General features: G+C 35.7%; 1 non-coding gene across 1 annotated transcript; it reads left to right on the forward strand.

Moving 5' to 3' along the window:
* Window positions 1-583: 583 nt before the first annotated feature.
* LOC141709204 (small nucleolar RNA R71) lies at window positions 584-690 on the forward strand. Its single transcript, XR_012569793.1, has one exon. It is a non-coding gene; the product is annotated as a small nucleolar RNA R71 (small nucleolar RNA).
* Window positions 691-6,493: the final 5,803 nt, after the last annotated feature.

The raw sequence follows: 6,493 nt of genomic DNA on the forward strand, positions 1-6,493 counted from the left end.
ATCTTTTCCGACGAATACTGTTCATCGGATCCGCCGGTTACTGTTCACATTTCCGACGAAGAACCGCCATCACAGATCTTGTTTCCGCATTCTGATTGTTGCTCCAATTGAAGTTAACACACCGCATTCTGATTGTTGCTCCAATTGAAGTTAGGATGATTGCGGTTGTTTGGATGATAAGTGGCTGGAACTGGTTGCTACGACCTCTGAAAGTTGCTCACAAATTGAGCTGATTCACTAGAAATAACACAATACTCAGTTTCATGTGCACCTGCACAAAGCTCACAAAGACTTGTGATCTGATTAACTCCATTAAATTGCCAAAGAATCCATCTTCATCGTTAAAGCCTTAAGCTGAGCAGCTATAGCAGTAGCTGCATCCACCTTCAGAATTCCTGCAACCTTTCCTTGAGGTGGTCTCTAAGAAGGGTTCTGGTACTCATTAGCAGCCATCAGTTTAATTAACTCATAAGCTTCATCGTAACTCTTAGCCCATAACGCTCCACCTGATGCTGCATCGAGCATGGGTCTAGAATGTACTCCTAAACCATTATAAAAGTAATTGATAATCATCCAGTCAGGCATCCCATGATGAGGACACTTCCTAAGCATCTCCTTATAACGCTCTCAAGCTTCACATAAAGGCTCTCCCGATTGCTGCGCAAATTGAGTAAGAGCGTTCTTGATTGCAGCTGTCTTTGCCATAGGGAAGAATTTAGTAAGAAACTTTTGAGCATGATCTTCCCAAGTAGTAATAGAGCCTGGTGGTAGAGAATGCAACCAACACTTAGCTTTATCCCTCAGAGAGAATGGGAAAAGCCTCAACTTAACAACATCTTCAGAAACATTGTTGAATTTGAAAGTGTCGCAGATCTCGATGAAATCTCTAATGTGCATGTTGGGATCTTCCGTTGGAGAACCCTAAACTGGACTAAATTCTGCACCATCTGAATCGTGCTAGCCTTGATTTCAAAAGTATTAGCCGTGATGGCTGGTCTGACAATGCTAGACTGAATGTCATTGATCTTCGGTTGAGAGTAATTCATCAAAGCTTTCAGATTTGTTGCTTGATCTCCTATTAAAATAATCGCTTCTTCTTCCACTTTCTCAACTTCTGCAAGAACTTCTTCCTCCGCTTTATCCAGTGTTCTCTTGCGAGATCGAGAACACGTTAGCATAAACGCTCTCTAGAGTACCTAAAACACAAACAAGCAAACAAGTAAAATATCCGAGTCACTGAACTTTAACGACCACTGATTTTAAGCACATAAACTAAAAAAATTAACACTGAGTCCCCGACAGCGGCGTCAAAAACTTGTTAGGACTAAAACCCGCGTTAAATTATACGCAAGTATACGTGTTTGTAAGTAATATAGAATACTTTCTAGTTTGTTCCCACACAGACTCGTTTTAGGTTAACTTAAGATTATGCACCTATGCAATAATGGTATGGCTATTTCTCAATGCTAAGACCATAACAAATTGGGTTGTTTATAATTAAGATTAAACTAAAATGCAAATTAACTAAGAGATTAAAAGTGATTGATTTACTATATGAGACAAACTTGGGATTCTAACTTCATTAAATACTTTATTCAAAGTCATTGTTCTTAACCTTTACATGCAATGGTGATATTAACTAATCAGATAATTTGAAACTAGTAAATGCCAACTTTCGTTGTACGATTACACTACTACTAGACATCCACAAAAGAGATAGAAGCTGCATAGACACCAATTATGTTGAGACCCTATATGTCTAAAAAAATTGACAACTTAAAGGTTTAAGGTGCAAGTTATCTATCGTGATTACATAGGGCAAGTAAGGTGGTTAAAATTACCTACGAATCATGCATAACAAATACATGAACCTATGCTAGCATGGCAAGTTCTAAACCCCTATATTCACTGTCGCTTCAATAGAGATTAACATGCTATCTTATAAGTTCGCGACACTCATAAGACGAATACGCACAACCAATACTAGGATATCATACAATCACCACACACTTAGGTATCAAAACAATTAACTAAATAAATACATAAGTAAATCCGTTAGAACCCCATGATAACGATTAGTTCATAACCGAACTCATCATCACCATGGGTTCCGATGAAAGCATGGTAAATAAACTAAGTCTTTATAACTGAATAATAATAGAAAAGTATGTTAACAAGAGTATTAGGTTCAAACAACAAACAAAACAAGTATCCAAGATTACAACTTAAGCAAAGAATCACAAGCAAAAACTAGATCTTCTTCTCCTTCATTGAATTTGTGCTATTAGGTCTTCTCTCTGCTCTCTCTCCTTGCTCCTATATATCAAAAATGTCTTTTTGGAGTCTTAATACCAGCCCATTCAATCAGGAGTCCATCAAATCAGTCTTCCAATAGAACTAGAAATCTAAAAAATCGACCTAGTGCGGCCGCCTTGAGATCCCGCACGGCCGCCCTGGGTTTCTGCTAAGTGAGCGCGACCGCCATAGAGACTGGACCGGCCGGCCTGAGCTTCTAGAAAAACTTATTTTTTCTTCCTTCTTGACTTCACTTGCTGGTTTCTTGTGCACATTCGACCGAGGCTCCATCCTAACACTCTTCTAAGCGTAAAACATGTAAAATCCAGTCCTCCTTTCAATTATGCCCTGAAATGCAAAACACTACGAAAACACATCAAAAACACAAACAACTTGAGTACAAAACATCATTTCAAGCCTTTACGAAACGTTCTAAGTGGATATAAATGCCATTTAAAAAAACTTATATCTAGCTAAAGCAATAAATCATGTTCAACAAATATTCAAACACAAATTTAAGATCATCTAAAGTATCATGAACAAGTAAAACATCATTCCTAGAAAACCAGTTCACCATTATCTATGTGACTTTATTATGCTTGTGATTGTGTTAGATATTTGAACACTAAGATCTTAATATGCATTAAATAATGAGAACTAAATACTGCAGTGGTTAAAGAATTTGAAACCTGATATTTGTGAGTTGGATCCACTTCAGAGATTGCTATAAAAACAAGATATTCATGATCTTACTTCTCATCATCTGATCCATCCCAACTCTTTCCTTAAGAAATTATAAGTTCAACTTGGATACTTTCTTAAGAAAATATTCCACCTTTGTATTGGCATATCAACTGAGTCCTTACTCATCATTGTTTGTCAAGGTTCTTGTTTTGTTATAATAAAACTCCTGATAGTTATTTGTAACATATATCTTGTCAGAACTTTAACTATCAAATCTTGTTCTATCCCCATTTCAGGCTTGTAACCACCTCTTGAACCGAATCCTTAAGAGTCACTGCTTCGGAATAGATAGGCTTGATCCTTGGATGTAGCTATGCACTACTTCTGAATCTGATGCGACTAAACTTCGCCGACATGTGATATGGCGCCCCAAAATCCGGGGTCAGGAATCTCGGAGGCCACGCCATCTAAACTACTGCAAACCACATACCTCACACTACAATATTTAAATACTCATACTTTACAACCCCACACTTATCACACACACACTCTTACAAGTTATTGTCTTGGAAACGAACCATTCATAGCTAGAGTAATTCAACCATAAAGTGATAATTATAACAAACCAAAAGTAATTAAATCTTACCGGGGAGTAACCTTTAAGTAAGGCTAGTCCGTCGGTCAAATATACGTTTCTTGTTTATTACCTTACATAACAAAACAATCTACGGAATAGCTGGCCATTTCCTACCCGTTTCCTGGCCGTGGTTCTCATGGTAGGCATCTTGATTCACTGTTGTGTTGTGTCAATTTAAGAAAACAAGTGTGAGCTATAATGCCCAGCATAATAATGTACAGTATGAAAATGACTGTATGATAACTTACGTAAAACATCATATATGATACTTATGTTATATTCGAAATTATTTTTCCCTTGGTGATACACACCTACTATGAAAACAATTCTTTCGGGGATTTTATTATCCTGCGAATACCTTAATAGTAAATCTAGCACCTAGGCTTGGGTTACGGTATTGCATCACAATTCGAATTGGAAGAATTAGGACACCTGTTGGAGCCACCGCATACGATGGTCAGTCGTAATACGATAATAGTAACCTTTTCTACTAGTAGAAGGACGACACCTTCGTATCCTGGTTATCACCCTTGCCACATTCGGGCTACGTGTCCCATTTTTGGGTATACACATACTTCACATGTTCCTGAGTACATAGAGTACCTTCGCCTGCGGTACCATTGGTAGTCCATCTAGCACACATAGTACCAGAGTCTACCCCTCCCTTGTCCTTTTTAAAAAGAATTCTGTCATATCTCGAGAACTCGAACCACATCGAAGTTCCCCAAGCGTTTTGCTTGTTGATAGAAACAGATTGTCTTACTAAGATATAAATATATATATATACGTACTTCCGAAATTTTCGGAGGAAGTACTAAGGATGTTAGTTGACTGTTGTCAACAGATAATTAAATAAGGGGGAAAAGTTTCTCCTTGAAACTATATTCATAATATTAAATAAGTCGGGATAATATTCTCCGACGATCTGAAATAATTCGAATAATTTTCAAAAATCAGAAAGTAATTTAAATCCGGTTCTATGATTTTTAAATCATAAATAAACCCTTTAATAAATAGTAAATAATTAAATCATAATCGATAAATAATTAAACCTCGAAGGAGTTTACTTATTAAAGAATAAATAATATTCCTCAGCTAATTTATGTTTAATACATTAATAACTTTAATATTTAATTAAGATTGAAGTAAATATTTAATGGAGAATACTTCTCCCTAATAAGTGAATAGTAAGTAAATATTTCTTGTCCAAATGATAAAGTATAGTTGAGGGAATACGATCTTTGGAAATCGTTTTAATAAAAGCTCGAGGTGTTTAATATTGGTAAGTGGACGTCGAGTCCCTTTAAAACGTACTACTATGGACTTGTAATCGTCCTATAATATCACCGAAATGATTCCCGGATTTTTATCTTGAAATCCCGACCGACTCACGGTCTTATTATAATGCATTACGCTTATAGCGGAATTAAACATTTCACGATATATACTTATCGTACAACAACGCTATATCATGCAAAAATTCAATAACTACGTATCATGGCAAACATGGTACTTATGCAATGATAATAAAAAAACCAGTCACAACACAACAGTAAATGGAATTGGTTTCGTAAAATTACCTGGGTATCTCGAGGTGGAGGATGCTCTAGGTTCCGCTCGGAAATCTATAATCATAAACACAATTTATTTTGTTAGGTTTTGTTCTAATTTACGGCGACTCGCACTCATGCGCTACTTATTATGCACCCTCTCAACTTATATTACCCTTATTATTCCTTTAAGTACTTATTCACATCATGGTTGCTTCATTTTTTCTAAGTATCTTAGGTTCATTTTCATTTTCGTCGTCGGCTCCGCTTATGGATTTTACGGTTTCTAATCGCGCGGTCTCGGCTCCGATATTTTTATAAACTTGAAAAATCATTATTTTTACTTGAATTTTTTATGGAAGTTAGGAAACTCAAAATAATACTCTCTGTAAAAATTTCATGATTTATGAACATTCTTAAGTGGATCTTTTATATTTTCAAATTCGTAATTCGTAACAGTTTTTGTCGCGTAAATCACTTTTAGTAAAACGGCCATAACTTTTAATCCGTAAATCGGAATCAAGCGATTCAAGCGCCTAAACGATCCTTATAACATTTTCTATCATAATAAAAGGTTATTTTTCAAGAAACTATAGTTTAAATTTTCGGGACTTTCTGCAGAAACTTAAAGTTATGTTTTGTTCGTTTTAGCGAGATTACGTTTACGATCAGAGTTTCGTTTACGCCTTAAATCTTTATACTACCACCAACAATCATCATATCATCATCAACACACTAAATCCTCTTAAGAACATCTTATTCTTGAGGCAACAACAATCAACCTTAAATCTACTTAGCTAAACATCAAGATTTCAACAATATCACCTCTAAAACTAGGTTTATAACTACATACTAAAAGGATCTTGAATTTGAATCTTAAATAAAGTTGGGTCAAAGATTTTTATCTTTCTTCAAAGCTTGATATGTGTTCTTGAGGTTGGTGGAGTCTTGGGAGTGCTTGGTATGGTTTTTGGAACCTAAAATTACCATTGAAATCAAGAAACCAAAGAAGAGTTACTATTCATACTATTCATTCTCAACTTTCTTGATTTTGTTACACCCATCAAACCTTGATAAAAAGAGATCAAAGAATTATCTTACCTTAGTTTGGTTGTTAGGAAGCTTTAGAATTAATGGGAGGATTTAACCATGGCTAGAACTTGAGATTTTAATTTTGAATTCCTTCCTTGATGAAGAAAGCCGAATGGAAGAGAAATGAAGAAGGGGGAGATAGTTTTATGCTTGCTTCCTTGGTTGCTTCTAGGAAATGAGATTGGTGATATCTTATATTGATTTGATATTATCCTAGTGAATCCTAGGTTTATTC

Source organism: Apium graveolens, chromosome 2 (assembly GCF_009905375.1).
Source record: "Apium graveolens cultivar Ventura chromosome 2, ASM990537v1, whole genome shotgun sequence".
NCBI lineage: Eukaryota > Viridiplantae > Streptophyta > Magnoliopsida > Apiales > Apiaceae > Apium > Apium graveolens.